Source organism: Haplochromis burtoni, unplaced genomic scaffold, assembly GCF_018398535.1.
Source record: "Haplochromis burtoni strain Fernald_Lab_line unplaced genomic scaffold, NCSU_Asbu1 Contig_477, whole genome shotgun sequence".
NCBI classification, from domain to species: domain Eukaryota; kingdom Metazoa; phylum Chordata; class Actinopteri; order Cichliformes; family Cichlidae; genus Haplochromis; species Haplochromis burtoni.
The window spans coordinates 295,023-313,467 of NW_024582838.1; positions in this window are offsets into that span (position 1 = coordinate 295,023).

Genomic DNA, 18,445 nt, shown 5'->3' on the forward strand with positions numbered 1-18,445 from the left:
CCTGCTCTTGATTTAGCTCAGTGTCTGCGATGGATAGCAGTTGATCTTGCACATTCCATCATTTAGGAGCGGGTTTTGGCACTGGATCGCTCCACATGGGCTGTAGGATCTGCACTAGATTCAAGGGCTGTTGGATGTGTCGTTGTTTGGCTGTCTGGAGCAGTCTGTTTCACTTCGTTGTCCCCTCACACTCGTGATCAGATTGCTGGCAGCTGCTCCAGGACTTCTGCATCTCTGCCTGTTATTCAGATGCTGTTTCTACCTGTAGAAAAATACCCTTGCAGACTGCATTAGTTGTGTTCACAGTTCCCACTGTACCTTTACAGGCACTTTATGAGGACTTATCTATGGACCTCTGTGAGTATCCCATGCAGTGTTGCTTTAGTCCTGTTAGTTCGTGACTGCATGCACCTTAGTACCAAAGTTAGTATTTGTACCCAATCGACCTACTCATCACTCTCCTTAGCAACGTCACCAACTGCTTTATTTGGTGAAGGACTTTGAAATGTTTGTCCCAAAAGCTGTTATGGATAGAAAACTTTACTAGATACCTCCTAAACTGATAGCTACGTAAAGAAAAGTAAAGCTGCCACAAGAGTACCTGGAGTAGCTCACTTAGCTAGCTTGTCTTTATTTAGCTGTTAAGCTGGCAGTTTCCTGGTGACCTGGACATTTAATCACAGTCACAGCACTAGGGAGCTTTAGGGCAACTACTTGCTGAGTACTTGTCTCTTTGTTCCTAAATACTATTAAGGCACATGTCACATATACAGTGGGGCAAAAAAGTATTTAGTCAGCCACCGATTGTGCAAGTTCCCCCACTTAAAATGATGACAGAGGTCAGTAATTTGCACCAGAGGTACACTTCAGCTGTGAGAGACAGAATGTGAAAAAAAATCCATGAATCCACATGGTAGGATTTGTAAAGAATTTATTGGTAACTTAGGGTGGAAAATAAGTATTTGGTCACCTCAAACAAGGAAAATCTCTGGCTCTCACAGACCTGTAACGTCTTCTGTAAGAAGCTTTTCTGCCCCCCACTCGTTACCTGTATGAATGGCACCTGTTTGAACTCATCATCTGTATAAAAGACACCTGTCCACAGCCTCAAACAGTCAGACTCCAAACTCCGCCATGGCCGAGACCAAAGAGCTTTCGAAGGACACCAGGAAAAGTATTGTAGACCTGCACCAGACTGGGAAGAGTGAATCTACAATAGGCAAGCAGCTTGGTGTGAAAAAATCAACTGTGGGAGCAATCATCAGAAAATGGAAGACATACAAGACCACTGATAATCTCCCTCGATCTGGGGCTCCACGCAAGATCTCATCCCGTGGGGTCAAAATGATCATGAGAACGGTGAGCAAAGATCCCAGAACCACACGGGGGGACCTGGTGAATGACCTGCAGAGAGCTGGGACCAAAGTAACAAATCCTACCATGTGGATTCATGGATTTTTTTTCACATTCTGTCTCTCACAGTTGAAGTGTACCTCTGGTGCAAATTACTGACCTCTGTCATCATTTTAGGTGGGGGAACTTGCACAATCGGTGGCTGACTAAATACTTTTTTGCCCCACTGTATATGCTGAATCTGGATAAACATTAAATCTGTTACATGCTGCTAATTCATAATTCATCATTAGTACTTTTAGCTCTAGATGTTGTGTTGCTGGCTGAATGGCTGATCAAACTCCCACTCGTCTATAACAGCAGAATCTGAATTTTCAAAGCTAAGTTAGGCAATGCCACATAGACCTCACAGTTCTTCAAGTTGGCAGTAGTTAAACCATCACTCAAAAACCATCTCCTGACCAGTGGTCCTAGCCAACTATAGGCCAATCTCCAACATTCTTTTTATCTCAAAAATCTCAACTGGAGCAGTTGTATAAAAAAAAACGTAAACATCTGCAAAGGAAATGGTTAATTTAAAGATATTCAGTCAGGTTTCAGAGCTCATCACAGCACAGAAACAGCTTTGGTGAAAGTTAAAAATTATCTTCTTAAGGCTTCTGACCATGGATTCATCCCTATGTTCGATACTGTTGACCATAATATGTTATTAGAGTGATCAGAGCATCCTGCAGGCATTACAGATACTGCCCTGCAGTGGTTCAAATCAGACTCCAGTTTGTTAATGCAAACACAGAATCCCCTCACACACACATGACTAGCCATTGAGCTTCACAAGGTCCTACTCCAGGACCAGTTCTGTTTACATTACACATGCCTCCTTTAGGTAACACCACATAAGGCACAACATACCTCTGCAATACTGATGACACCCTCCATCTCATCTATCCATGAGAGGTTCACTGACAACACACACCAGTCAGTCAACCTGCAGGAATGCCTCCAGAAAACAAAGATGTGGATGACCACCCTTTGCTCCTAAACGTAGATAACACTGAGTTTATTGTACGCTGTCCTAAAAAATCTTAGACATATATGGTAACTAACCAGATACTCTGGATGGCATTACATTGGCCTCCAGTAACACTGAGGTTTCTTGGAGTCATTTAAACCACAGTATGGACTCCAATGCACATATTGATGATTGCCTTCTTCCAATTCTGCACTAGATAAGATAAGATAAGATAAGATAAGATAAGATAAGATAAGATAAGATAAGATAGAACTTTATTAATCCCTCGGGTGGGTTCCTCTGCACTATCACTACACTTAGAAACATCCTGTCCCAGAGTGGCGTTGAAACATGAGTTCATGCATTTATTACTTCTAGGCTGACCAACTGTCCTTTGTTATTATCTGGATGTCATACAAACTCCTTGAAAAGCATTTAATTGATTTCATTTGTTATAGCATAAACATTGATAGGAACTAGAACAATAGAGTATATTTCTGCTATTGGCTTCTATTCACTGACTCCTTGTTAAATCTGTAATTTAATTTCAACATCCCACTCCTATAGTACGATATCTCTCCATTATAACACTTCACCCTCAAACTTCAGGCTTACTAGAATATTTAAAAGTAGAATGGGAAGATGGGCCTCTAGTTTTTAGGTATCTCTTTGGGGTTATTATTAGTTATTATCAATCTCTGGTTCTTTTCCACAGCATCTCCTTCTCATTCTCTTCGTTTGCAGCAGATGGCCACTCCCCCCTGTGCCTAGTTCTGCTGGATGTTTCTTCCTGTTAAAATGGAGTTCCTTCTTCCCCCGTTCTCCAAAGTTAATGCTAATAGGGGGTCAGAAAATTGATTGTGGTTTTTTAATGTTTTATTATTGTAGTTAACCCTTGCATTATAAAGCGCCTAGAGATGACAGGTGTTGTGACTTTGTGCTGTTTAACCTTGAGTTGAATACAATACAACATGACACCCTTTGTTTTTAAAGTAAAGTAGCCATAGAAAAGCTAAAATAGCTGTGTTGCACTAATCATACAAATGTTCTCAGTCATGCATTTCAGTTTATAGAAAATAATCATGGACCTTGTTACATATTTGGGCGGTGGACTCCAAGGCAGACAAATTACTTCACACCCCATTTTCCTCAACTTGAAATAATACATGTAATTGCTTTTATGTTTCTAATACACCTGGATGGCCATGATAAACACTGAGACCTCCTGACAAACAAATAGTACAAATAGCAGGGTAAAAAGTCTACTTCAACAGTTTTTGTATTGCAATAGGTCAATAGCCGCTCACTTATAGAGGTTTAATCATGCTACATTAACCCTGCCTTACCTTAATCTTCTCAGTTTGCCCCATACCAATGAAATGTTCTCCCTTTCCTCTTGATTGCCGAGTGCCCGGTCAGACTTCATGTCCCTCAGTGGTTCAAACTCTACCTCTGCACACTGTAACTCGAATAGAGTTATTTAATCAAGCAGATTTTGATACAATATGCATTTGGGCAATTTATGAAATTTCCGCTTGTGGGACTAATAAAGGTATATCAAATCAAATCAGTCCACAGACAACTGGACCCTGCAACACACGGGAAAGAAAATTTAGGCCCTATTTTTCTAATTTGGGGATTGCTCACAGTTTTTATATGGGATGAGCTTTTGGCCTCTTTCCCTCCAAATTGTCTGAATTTAGATTTTATCCTAAATTGTTTTGTTGGTTTATTTGTTGGCAGAGTTATCAGTTTAGCTCTGGTAAGCTTGATGTATCCCCCATTTGCTAATACAGTTAAGATAATGACAATATGCTTCTCAGTTTCTTTCACCTCCACACTGTATTCATTGATCTTTTTTCTTCCTTTTGAAAGGAACTACAAATTGCTCACACACTGAATTACAGCACTGTGGATGGTTTAGTGCTGCAAGTAGCATCCTATTAACTAATGCTTTCTATTAGCATCAATACATGAGCAGAGGTAGCTGCCACTACTCTATATGTAGCAGCACTGAAAAAGATAAAAGATAGATTATTTGACATATCTGTATACAGATTCATACCTTTGCACACATTTACACCCACCCCCAAGAGAGGCATACCTGGGTCAGAAAGAGCAGATGTCTAACTTTCCCATTTTTTTTAGAAAGTATGGTGCTACTGGGGGTCCTGAGTTTCATCAGTACCCCAGCTTTTAGTAAATCCCCATGTGTACGTCTCATCCCTTCAATAATGCGATGTTCATTAGGTGTCATTTCTGGATTAATACTTTCTTTAAGTTTAGTTTATACAACTATACTAATTTACCTGCCCCGTGTCTAACTGGGGTTCAATCCTATCTGTGTATTTGTTCTAGTGTCAATAAGAGGCATGTCTGTGCCTTTTACCTATTGAACTGTTCCTAAACCTTCAATAATATTTTAATGTAAGAGTGTTAGTAATGAATATGTCTTTAATGATCTCCTGTCTAATGTTTACATCTGGCCTAATTCCTATTATTTGTGTTCTTTTCCTATTGGGAGAGTAACACAAGGGGTGGAGCCCAGGGATTTAAACGTATTCGTTTGTTGGGAGCATTACTGATGTAGCTGTTTCATTTGGTCAACTGCAGATATCACACATAGTTAGGTGATAGTTCTTCCCCCTTTAGTCTGCAACTTATTTGTCCTTTTCCAGGTTCACAAATTTCAAAGGAAATATGAATCAGGTATCAGCCGAAGTCTAGGGGTGGGGGAAAAAATCGATACTGTGTAGTATCGTGATATTTTGTTTGCTAATAATGTATCGATACAGGGACAGCAGAAATCGATATTTTGTTACAAAAAAGGTTTTTGTGCTCTGACTTCAGAGCATGTTGATCCTTTTTCTGAGCAAGAATCCTGACATTCCTTCACTGTCCAAATGTGTGTGGCAGCAATAAACATGACAGTTTACTTCTTTTAATTTAAGACATGTTTTATTTTAATTAAGTGTAAAACTTTTTTATTTAATGCAAAATTATATTTTGTTTTAATTTACTTTCAAATTCTTCAGTTGCTGAAGGGGCTGCATAGTTTTCATATTGCATAGTTCAGAATAGCTGTAATTGTACCAGATGGTTGCATTCAGTTCAGTTGGACTAGACTGTAATACAAACCGTTCAGTTTGTCAACAATAAAACTGACATGAGAGAAAGACTGAGTGCGAGACTTTGATATTAGATAAAATGAATATTGATAAAGTTTACCTTTATGTACAGAATCTGAATATCGCAAAATATTTTTTAAAAATTGCAATAATATCGTATTGTGTGTTAAGTATTGTGATAATATCGTATCGTGGGATGTATGGTGATTCCCACCTCTACCGAAGTCCATGTACTGAAGATTTCTCTTGACAGCTGTTATCGTGCTGCCCACATTCAGAGGTAGACTGTGCTGGCTCTTAGAGGACACAAAACGTTGCTCCGCAGCTGGTTAATGAATACGTCAGCTAACTAAAAGTGTGTTTTCATACACTTTTCCAGCCCTCGGCCGTTACAGTCTTTCATTAGCCTCAAGGAGATGGAGCCTCTATCTCAGCTTTATGTGGATCTTCCCTTGGACGTCCCCTTACTGCATGAAAGCCCAGGAACTCTCTGGAATTCCTAGGCTTTCCTGCATGACAACCATTGGATGTCGTCATCTGGCTAACTCCTCCACTCCACCTTTCCACAGGCCTTATTGGTGGCATAGGCCTTCAGAGTGCCAGTGTTGCTCCTTTCCACAGGCTTTTGGCCTGCTGTCTTTCACTGGTGATCTGTGTTTCTCCCCCTCAGTTGGTGAGCTCCTTCATCTGTGAGGAGTTATTTCTTTTTCTTCATAACAGGAGAGTCATTGTTTTGAGTGTGTGCATACATCAGTTCGTAAGTAACTGTTTCATTTGTTCCAGTTTTTCTTTTCTGAGCTTGACCTCATGTTACTGTCTTTAATCTTATCCTCTTCTTTGAATTCTCCTATATAGCTTACTATATAGCTAGCTCTCACTTACAGTTTTCCCTCTTTCACCCACAGCTTTCTTTGTCCCACACACTTAACAGCTCCTTAAACTGACTTCCTACATCTCTGACTTTCTCATGTTTTACTTTCTTCTTGTCTAAGCCATAATCACTTTTCTGATATCATTTTACTTCCAAAGGCTCAACTTTAGATTTTTGCATTTTTGATCCATGTGTTTTATTTTTAATTACCAGCTTTTAGTGGAACAAAGGCTATGTCATCCCCTCCAAACGCTGTTCTTGTGTACCTCCACCAACTGCACGATGCACACTGCTTATTCAGGGAACTTTGTGTGTTTTTTACTGGCAGCATGATTTATACCATATCTGCTGAATTTAATTTTTCGTGTAGGATCAAACAAGATGGTAGGGGCTTTATTATTATAAATAATGTTCTGCTTTTCTGCTGAACTTTCTCGTAAAGTGACAAGATGCAGCTGACCCTGTAACCATTCAAAACCCTGATTCCTGAAATAATTGCAGAAGAATTGCCATAATACCTATTGAACTTGACAAATTAAAATAAATAATCATTCAATAGTAATTTTGCATATGTGAGTCTTAATTGCATTGGATTTGCTAAAGACAGCATTTCGCAAATTAGTCCTTAAACATATAAAGTGCTATTTTTTTTATTCTTTTACTTTCTTGGCCATTAAAAATCACTCTGATATTGCTGGACTCAAAAATTAAACACTTCCTCCTTCATTCGCACTCAAATAGATCAGCTAGCAACATGGGGTTAGTATCTTGCCCAAGGATACTTGGCATGTAGATTGGAGCCAACCGGGCTCGAACCACCAGCCCTGGTTGGTAGGTGACCTGCTCTGCCACCTGAGCTACAGCCACTGTTAAGTCTAATTGTTGAATGTTGCCATTGTGTTTCTTAAATTTGTACAGTCTTAGTTCAAGCAGTAGGATCAAAGCCATTCCTTTGATCCTGACCACCTCTCCAACCACTCTGTGCTGGGGGAGGTTTTATTGTAGATACATCCTATCTGAAAGATCTGTTTCTTTTGATGTAAGCTTCCTGGGTTTACGACCCTTTGGTCAGCAGGAGGTCTGACACACACACACACACACACACAGTCTTACAGAGGTTCACACATATACATACAAATGCTTTGTCTCAGAACCAAGGGGGCGTGGCTTTGTTCTGACGTGTTTTGTGTGAACTGTGTCTCAATAAAAAGGGCAGCAAGGGAGGTCGTGGTCGAGGTCACTTTCGTGGTGGACACAGACGAGGCCTCCCTTGCGCAAGTGTTTGATCGATCGACTGTCTTGTTTTCTTCATGATGAATAAGTCTCTAGAATTAGCGGGGCTTGTGGAAACACAGACCCAACACCACCCACTTTGGCAAAAAAATGTCGGCTTTCATTCATCTAGACTGTCTTTGCCGGTGGACCCTCAGATTCCCACTGGGAATCCCAAGTCCCCGCGTTACTTGCTAGGAATTTATCACCATATATCCCAAAGGCCTAAACAGCCCATCTACCTTGTACTTCATTTGGTTAACCTAGTTATCCTTTGTCAACTTATCAACCTGAATGAATGACTAGGTCTCCAGCCATATCCACCTAAAGGGGCCTACGTATACCTTACTTTTTGTCACTTCATCACTTCAACTTCCTCTACTTCACAATGCCTATTCTTCAGCCTTGACACTTTAGAAAAGCGGGAAAATAAAAAACAAACTCCCCCAACACAGCCCTGGAGTCCAACTCAAGCACAGGGCAGAGCAACCTTTACACAGATACCCACATTCACACACACAGCGCTCACCCGCACTCCTCAGCGGTTCACACAAGAGCTAGTTACAGGAAACACACACACACACACATGAAGCAGCATTAAACTTTGCTCCTTCAGTTTCTGCAACTAACATTATTTATTACAGTGTAACACTTTTTTTTAAAATAACAGTGACCCTTTGATTAAAGTCCTTTTCAAGGGTAGGTGTAATCTACTTGGTGCCTAGGTGGGAATCCCCCTTCTGCACTCAGACAACACCAACATTCTGCAGAAAAAAACTTTGCTTACGTTACGTAACAGCCACGTGGTGTCCTTTGATGCGCAAAAGCTTTTGGCGTTCCAAAAAGCTCCCAGCAATCACCTTAATTCCTTGTCCATGGTCGCCAATTTTTGTTGCAAATTTTAAAGCCAACATGACAACCTCATCCCACCAACGATGTGGAGATCCAGCTTTTTTAGATCCAACTGAAATCCTTCACTCAAAAAGAAACTCTGGAAAAGAGTAGAATTCTTGGAATAGAGTTTAATACACCGAATCGTATGGACAGCAAGAAAGTACATACAAAGAACAGCAAGACAACACTTAGCAAAGCAAGCAAAGTAAACCCCAGGTTGTAGGGCCTTAAGCACAGACAGCAGAGGCCTACAGAGAGAGATGGAAAGAGAAAAGCCCTGGGGTGTCCTCTGGTCCCTTAATATAGGGACCAATAACCCTGCCCCCTGCTGCTGGGTAACTTTACACTTGTCCTCCAGCCAAAAAAAGGAGGTGCAGGGTCAGGTACCAGCAAAAGGTCCTGGCCCGGGGCCGGTCAGGACTCTGGCTAATGGCCATGCGTAGAGGGGCACCCTTTGATTAAACCCTTGCGTTGGCTTAACACAATATGTAATGACACGGGCAAACGCTGCGTTGTGTTAGTCCCTGGAGCGAAGTGAATTATTCAGGAGAACTCACCCCAGCATTAACTGCCCTGTTACTGTACCATCTTAATAAAGCATGGTGAAGGCAAAATGTCTTGTGCTACATGAAAGTTACAGTATATATGTTTAGTGCAAATCTATAGATTATAGTCTATATAGTTAGTGTATATAATGCATGTAGTTATATAGGTATACATGTCATCCAAAAATCCACAACAGAAAGCAGTGCCAATGACAGTTAAGCTAGATTAAATTAAGTTAATCAACATTTGGACAGTGACAATACTTTTGTCTCTGTACATCCCCAAATAAATATTTGAAATAATAGTACAAAAAATATGATATCACTTTTTTAAAACAAATTACAGCCATTGTTGATATATGAACTTCCTCAAGTCTGCATGCCATGGACTTCACCAGAGCAGAGATTCTTTCATGAAGGTCCTTCATGGCTTAAGTACTGCTGCCTTGTTGAAGCTCGGTTGTTGATTTTTCTGCTCTCTGTTGGGTATTCTTCTAGTAAGACACATGCTCAGTTGCAATTGAGTCAGTTAATTTATGACTTACAACCAGTGTTGGTCAAGTTACTTGAAAAACGTAATCAGTAACTAATTACTGATTACTTCCCCAAGAAAGTAATCCCGTTACTTTACTGATTACTTATTTTCAAAAATAATTAATTACTTAGTTACTTAGTTACTTTTTAAAAACAGGATTTACAACCTGAAGAGGTGATAAAGTGATAGATCTTTCAGCCCAGTTCTACTTTTTCTGCATAATCCATCATACAAAATTTAATCAATTGGAAAGTTTTTTTTTTAACTTTTTTTTTTTTTTTTAATCTTTTAACTTTATGCATCAAGCAAAAATTTAATTATCTGCAACATTCTCTGACTGGAAGAAATTAGTTTAACATTTAAACCTATTTTCTGCACATTCCAGCTCATAAAATAAAATATTTTTGTGTTTACACTCAGTCTTTCAAATAGATGCAAGTAAAACACAGCAGAAAATAAATAAAGTCACAGACTCAGCGGTCCTGTTGCTCTATTTTCACCTGTAAAGCAGGAGTGGGGTAGGCGGAGGGTTACCCTGGTGCAGGTGTGCCGCGGTCAGTGGAAGAATCCGCGAGTTTCTCTGTGAGTTTCCCATTACGTCGTAGCTACTCGGTGCTTGTTGGAAGTTTAGGGGTTTTTCGCTGTAAAAAGAAGTTTTCTTCCCACGCACAGCGGACACTAATGTTTTTGTCACTTTTTATGGAATCAAACTCAAAGTAAGGTCAGTACTTCCACGCTTTAAACGCTGCACGCTCATACTCTCTCTGCACTCGATATGTGATCCATTGTTGATCTGCACACAGCTGTTGTCACGAACGTCGCACTCGCTTACGTCACTGTCGTGAGACATTCTCGCAAAAAATCACGGTTTTAGTAACGCAGTAACGCAGCGTTCCTACGGGAAAGTAACGGTAATCTAATTACCGTTTTTGCAATAGTAATCCCTTACTTTACTCGTTACTTGAAAAAAGTAATCAGATTACAGTAACGCGTTACTGCCCATCTCTGCTTACAACAAGCAAACAAGTACTGAACAGGTAGTAAGTGGGGTGCAATGGGATGTCAGGGGAAGGGTGGTCTCAAACCGAGCAAAGAAGGTATTCAGCTCCTCTGCTAGTGTCAGGCTGACCTTTGAAGCTGGAGAGGGCTTGGATGCCTCTCCACACCTGGTGGGGGTTGTTGTGTGTGTAAAAGCTCTCTATCTCCTCCTGTAGGCCTCCTTGTACACTGTACACATGATCCGGTGTCCTGTCCCTACTTGTAGGAAACCTAACATGTTGGTGGAATTTGGGGAGTAGAGATGTCAAACGTGCCTTATTGAAGTCCTCAGCAACAACATGGATGCCCTTTGGGTGTTCTTGCTGCTGTTTGCTGATGACAAGTTGGAGGTGGTTGAGGGCTGAGCTAACATTAGCATCAATGGGGACGTAAACAACAATAACTACGACTACCATTAGCTCGCCAGGTAGATAAAAGGACCTTCAGTCAATGGACATGGCTTCTACTGTCTATAATTCTGTGGTTATGGCACCAGTTCTGAAGAACATAGGCACATAGCCCCCTCGCCTCTTCCCCAGTAAATGGCCTGTATTTGTATAACGCTCTACTTGGTCCCTAAGGACCCCAAAGCACTTTACACATTCAGTCATCCACCCAGTCACACACACATTCACACACTGGTGATGGCAGCTACATTGAAGCCACAGCCGCCCTGGGGCGCACTGACAGAGGCGAGGCTTTGTCCTGCTGGTCCCTGTCCTGGTGGTGTAGAGTCTAGCCTGGTAACTCCAGTGTGGCATCTCAGAATTGTGGATGGTAGAATGTAGCTCCTTCATTTTGTTTTTGAGGGATCTGACATTGGTGAGGAAGATCAATGTCCATGATGCACTTTATTTTAACATTCATGTTTTTATTAAGTAAACTGACTGATCCTTATATAGTGCTTTTCTACTCTACGTGAGCAATCAGATTCCCATTCAACCATTCATACAAGCACTTTTTTGTACACCTAAGTGCTTTTTATCCCACAATTTCATAATCCATTGAACACAATGAAGAGCATTGGGGTTCATTATCTTGCCCAGGATACTCTGGGCTGCAGAGAGGGATCAAGCTACCAACCTTGTGATTAGTAGATGACCTACTCGACCTTCTGAGCTAAAGCCTCCCCTGTGGCCGAAAGATTATTATTATTTTATTTGATAGAAACAGGACATTGTGGAGACAAAGAGTAAGGATGAAATGCAACAAGTAGTTAACTATGAGCTAGTACAGAATTAAGAAGAAGATCAGACTTGGGCTACGTCTACACAAATCTGGATAAATATGAAAACAGCGATTTATGGCGCCGCTTCCACACTATTGTTTTTAAGCGTTTCCAAACAGTTGTTCATCCACACTGAAACGATCGAAAACACTATGTTCCTGTATTGCGCATGGATGAAACGTAAGACGATTCGACCTGCATTATTTCTGTCTGCCGCTTATTTATTTCCCAGCTCTTTGAAACGTCACGGCAAAATGTAGAGGAAAAGCACGGTGTTTTTTAAATGGTGGAGTTGTTGCTGCAAGTAACACAAAAGTACAAAGTTGCAAAAGCGAGTGAGAATTAAAGAATTTGAAGAAAATCTATCTGGAGCATGTACAAACTGATATTAATCTTTAACAGGGCTGTCATAACTGAGAGCAAACAAAACAACTGCTGTATAATGCCTGTCATCGTTTTAAAAAGTCTCCATTTACGCAGTCTACACTGCACCGCGAAAACAGCTTTTTCAAATGTATCTGCTTTGGAGAGCGTTTTCAAAAAGCTCCATTTTCCTTGACCAAAAACGCCGTCTCATTGTGGACAGAAGGCCAAAAAGAAAAAAATGGGTTTTCAAACGAAGATGTATTAGTGTGCACATGGCCTTGCTAAACATTCCTAGGTAGGTGTGGTGATATACCGTAAACGCAGACACTTCTAAAAAGAGAACAGGAGCTTAGCTAATAAGTGCTGGATTTAAGTCTGGAATGGCTTTTACAATATTGTTTGATTGGATCTATTGCAGCTCTTCTTGTAATTGTTTTTTTTTTGTTGCATATTTAATTTCTTCACCATGAGACAAAATTATCCTAAAGGTCATCTTTTTGATATATGATCTTCGGCATACGCCCACAACACCAGCAGAATTTCATTGGCAACATGACAAATGACACTGATAATTTAGGTAACATCACCTTCAAATTATTCCTTTATAGAAGACGGCTTTAAAAAGTCGCAAAGTAGTTTAAAATATAAGATCATTAAATAATTATTGACGAAGCCTTTTACAGATGCCCTTTGGTTGCATCTTAGTATAGTCAGTCACGATAATTTGCCTTCACTGACGTATCAAGTTGGGTAAATGTTAAATTGAGTAAACATCCTTATTTACCAAGACTATGAATACCTTCCTTTTCCACCCTGACTGTGAAAGATCTAACTTGGGGGGTGTGTCTGGTACTGGCTTGCCTCACCTTGGTTTTTCCACTAGGACTATTGATGAGGATTTATGTGTTCTTAGCAACACTGTGTACCTCTCTCTGCTTCCAGAGACTGTGTTTGGTTTGCTGTTATTACATTGTATTTCACAAGTCCTGCTCAAATACTCCAAATCAGGAAATGAATGGAAAGCAGGATGTGGCCTGTGCACAAACACACACACAGAAACACACACGTTGTTTTATATACTTGAATAACAAGTACAAAAGATGAGTTTGTCCTCATAAATGTCATAGACACTCTCCTCTCTTACAAGAAGAATGAGACATTACACTTTGCAAACAGTGGAAAAAACACTCTGTGGGGAAGAATTTTCTTTAGAATGTTGTGGTAGCCATCCTGGTAAAAATTAAAATTATTCAGAAAACTTTAGAGCTCCCTAAAGGGGGAGTAGAACTTTAATGGGATTTTGAATTTATCAGAGAAGAAAATTGTAAATAGTAAATTAATTGGTTCTTATATAGTGATTTTCTACTCTACCTGACCAATTCAAATCGCTTTGTACAGCTTTCCTCATTCACCCATTCACACCCATTCATACAAGCACTTTTATCTATGCTTTTTCAAAATGGAAAGGCAACCTAACAAAAATTTTGACACAGATTTACAATCACTGGTATTTCTTGACGTCTAGTGTTGGTTGAAAAACAGCTCCAAAATGAAATCTGTGCTAACTGGGTACATCGCTCGAGTTGAGGATTTTGCATGTTCAAATCAACTTGAGTATCAGTACCCAGTGTTAATTTTGTCAGTACCTATTTTGAAATAGTAGCTTCAAATGATCAAATCTTACCAAAAAACTGAAACTAAAAACATTTCTTATTTTACTGAATTTTACACACCACACTATGGGACTAGCGGAGTCCATCATTGTTCCTGTCCCGAAGAAACCCCACCCTGCTTCTCTCAATGACTATCGCCCTGTAGCCCTCACCTCAGTAGTGATGAAGTGCTTTGAACGCCTGGTCAGAGACTTCATCATTTCTTCACTACCAGACACACTGGACCCACTACAGTTCGCTTACCGTCCAAATCGTTCCACAGACGATGCCATCTCTCATCTCCTCCACACATCACTCACTCACTTGGACACTAGAAGGGGGAATTATGTTAAAATGCTCTTCATAGACTACAGCTCTGCATTTAACACCATAATTCCCTCCACACTCACCACCAAGCTGGAGCATCTGGGACTCAGCTCATCTATGTGTCAGTGGATCTCCAACTTCCTAACTGGCAGACCACAGGCAGTAAGGATGGGCGGACATGTCTCAGCCTCCACCACTCTCAGCACTGGAGCCCCCCAGGGGTGTGTTCTGAGCCCCCTGCTGTACTCTTTGTACACATATGACTGTGTGGCCACTACCAGCTCCACCACCATCATCAAGTTTGCTGACGACACCGTCGTGGTGGGCCTGATCTCTGATAACAACGAGACGGCCTACCTGAAGGAGATTAGGAATCTGGAGAACTGGTGCCAGAGGAACAACCTCCTTCTAAACGTCAGTAAGACAAAGGAGCTGATAGTGGACTTCAGCACTAAGCAGGAGAGGAACTACCAGACCCCCGTCATCAACGAGTGCCCAGTGGAGAGAGTGGACAGCTTCAAATACCTCGGAGTTCACATCACGCAGGACCTGTCATGGTCCTGTCACATCAACACCGTGGTGAAAAAGGCCCGCAGCGTCTCTACCACCTCAGACGCTTGAGAGACTTCCAACTGCCCTCCAAGGTGCTCAGGAACTTTTACTCGTGCACCATAGAGAGCATCCTGCGGGAAACATCTTAACCTGGTTCGGGAACAGCACCATGCAGGACAGACGAGCTCTACAGAGGGTTGTGCGGTCAGCTGAGCGCACCATCCGCTCCGAGCTCCCTGACCTGCACTCAATCTACAGCAGGCGGTGCTGGACCAAGGCCAGGAAGATGGTGAAGGACCTCAGCCATCCCAACAACAGACTGTTCTCTCTGCTGAGGTCAGGAAAGCGATTCCGCTCCCTGAAGACCAACACAGAGAGACTGAGGAGGAGCTTCTTCCCGCAGGCGATACGGTCTCTCAATCACACCACCACACAGTACTGACCCACACATATGGTTCTTACACACACACTGGACTTTCTGGACATTGTTTTCACTTCATCACTTAAATCACTTTAAGCATATTTGCACTGCACAAGACATAATGTGGATTGCACAACACTGGACATTATATTCTTCATTTCCAGTTAATACTTGTACAGCTGCTGTTATTGTGTATATATTTATTTATATTTCTTCATACATTCTTATATAGTTCTATATTGTGTATTTTGTTGTACAGTTATTTATTTTTAACCTTAATTTATATTTTATTCCTTCCTAGTTAAATTTACCCTTTTTAATTTTTCATATTTATTTCCTATCTTATTCATAGCCTTTTCCTTTTTTGTTTTCTTTAGGTCACGAGCAGTTGTCTAAGCATTTCACTGCATATCGTACTGTGTATGACTGTGTACGTGACAAATAAAATTTGAATTTGAATTTGAATTTGAACACTCGTGTGCACACCTGTGTGGATCAGCGCGCTTGTATTCAAATGGTTTCCACATGTAATGGTCTGCAAGAGGATGTAGCGAGCCATAGCCCCGTCCCCCAGGGCATGAAGCAGGCATGGAGGAGATCCAGGCCCCAGACATCCAGAGGCCCCAGAGTGCGAGAGCCCAAGGAGGACCACCGGAGGGGCATCCGTGCCACCCTCATTGGGAAGGGCTGAGGATCCCCAGACGAGGCGTCACCCAGAAGCTAGAGGGGGCTGCACCGGCGTGCCCGCCGGCTCTGCCGGCAGCCAGCTGTGCCAGAGTGAACCGAGCCGCAGGCCCAGAGGCCGGAGGCCCGAGGGCCCCCCGCACCCCGGAGGAGGCCTGACCGAGCAACAGGCGCCAGGCCCCGCCAGGTAGCCACCGGGAGTGAGCTGGTACATACCTGAGTGCCCAGCCCCGGACACCAAGAACCACCAATGCACCGACCCCTGAGGGCATCAGTCACCGGCAGGGAGTGTGGTGAGGGGAGATAGGAGGGCCTGGGAGTTCCCAGAGAGGCGGAGTCTAAGACCCGACCTGACATATAGACACAGACACAAACATGCATTCCCACCCTCATGCACACATATACAAACACTCAGCACTCACCCAACGTAAGGATTGACATAAATGGACATGTACACACAATCACACTCCCCAAACATACTCTATACCCCGGGTCCAGGTACCCTCGCCCCCAGAGGGGGAAACAGAACCCAGACCCAAGAGATGTTACCCTTCCCCCCGGGGTGGAGGCATTTTTCAGTTTCAATCTGCTGGCACTGTTTTGGCGTCCGGGGGCGCGCTGGGGGGGCGGGGTTTCCGGCCCGCATGTATTTGCATATATTATAGAGGCCACTAGTGCTGACCAAGCTGCCATCTTTCTCTCTTCCCGTCTTTCAATGGCTGCTTCAATTTCAGCTTGAACCTCCAAACCGCAAGTAAGTAATCATTTTTGTCATCTTTTCTTGCTGTCCCACTGGGCTGGACATTAGTTTAGTTTTTTTAGCTACATCTGGTGAAGTTGTGGTAAAATGCTGGTATTAGCCTATTCGTTGTAGCAAGCTAGCCTGAAGCTAATATTTGCTAAATTTAGGGACACCCGTGTCTCTTTAGGAGTTGGAGGCCGGTGTTTTAGGAGCGGCACAAGATCTCATCAACAGGCAGTGTTGGGAGTAACATAATACATGCACCGGCGTTACGTATTTAAAATACAAAATATGAGTAAATGTATCCGTTACAGTTACGTTCAATAGGTGATATTGAGAATACAGTTAGTTTGTTGAAATAAATGGATTACATGGCGGTATTTTCCTGTTTCATATGTTAGGCTATGGTCTCTCTATTTTTGGTAATTCCACGCCGGTGGAAACCCAAACAAAACACGCAATAAGAGCCTCTAAAAATTATTATACAAAAATGATTTAATATGAAGGCAACAGGCAGAGTGTTACAGGCATCGCCCTAAACAATGTAGCCTCATGGGCAGTGTAGTCGTGCTGCAGGGAGAATGGACTGCCATACCCGTTATTAGTGATGTGCGGATCGATCCTGAAATATCGATTCCTCCGATACCAATCATTTATGTTCTAGAATCGATTCTCACATTAAAATATCGATATTTTAGTAATTTAGGGTAAATTTGTAGTTTATCATTAACAGGAACACAGTGGAAAGAAACTATAACATTCGGATTGTCTACATTCAAAGGAACTACTTCCTCTTCCGCCTTTCATAGTCATGTGGAAATACGGCTGTATAAATGTCTCGCAGCCCCTTGGCGTGCGCACTCACAACAATGGCTGAGCGTAATTGTGTGCGGACTGTATTTTACCTCCACAAACAGCTGAGACGTGGTTTGCGATACATGTGGCAAAAAAGTGAGGTGTTGTGGCCATACTTGCCAACCTTGAGACCTCAGAATTAGGGAGACATTCAAAGGGGCTGTTGGGGGGGATAAATAATATTTACAGTGTTTATTTATCGGATAAAATACGTTAAATGTCACCGTTATTATTGGCCGGTCCGGAAACAGCGGGGGTGTCCAAATTCAGAGGCTGCTTCCACCTGAGGACCCGGCCTTCGTGGTCTAAAGAAAGCCGGGTAGTACGGCACGAGCTCCCTCGGCGGACTGAAACTCTGCCGTCTGCTCCTTGCTATCTAAAATATAACCGGGCACTGACGTAAACTCTCGACCGTCTCACACTTTGTTTAATCAGTTTTCTGTTTGACGTTTATTCAGCTGTGTGAAAACCCCGGAGGAACCCTCCCGAGGGATTAATAAAGTTACATTTAATTTAATCTAATCTAATAACTTTAATCTCAGCCAAACCATTTACTCACGAACAAATAAAACACTGAAAAAGCCAAACAAGAACATTTTTAAGTTATCAAAGTGACTTCTATATCATGTTTAACGACCGCGGGGGTTTGAAGACGATGTGTCGGCTCAGATATTTGAAGTTCACACAGCTACATTCTCACCTGAAAACATGTTAAAAGTTTTTTGCGACCCAGAAAGAGAAATAAGAGTGATATTAAAACTAAGTCGCTGCCGCCATTGTTGGAGACCGGAATTGGCTCGGCCGCGCTATGAATTCTGCGATATGGTTTTTCACTTTTGTTGTCCGGGTGGAAAATCGGGAGAAATTCGGGAGAATGGTGGCCCCGGGAGATTTTCGGGAGGGGCACTGAAATTCGGGATTCTCCCGGAAAAATCGGGAGGGTTGGCATGTATGGTTGTGGCAACATCAC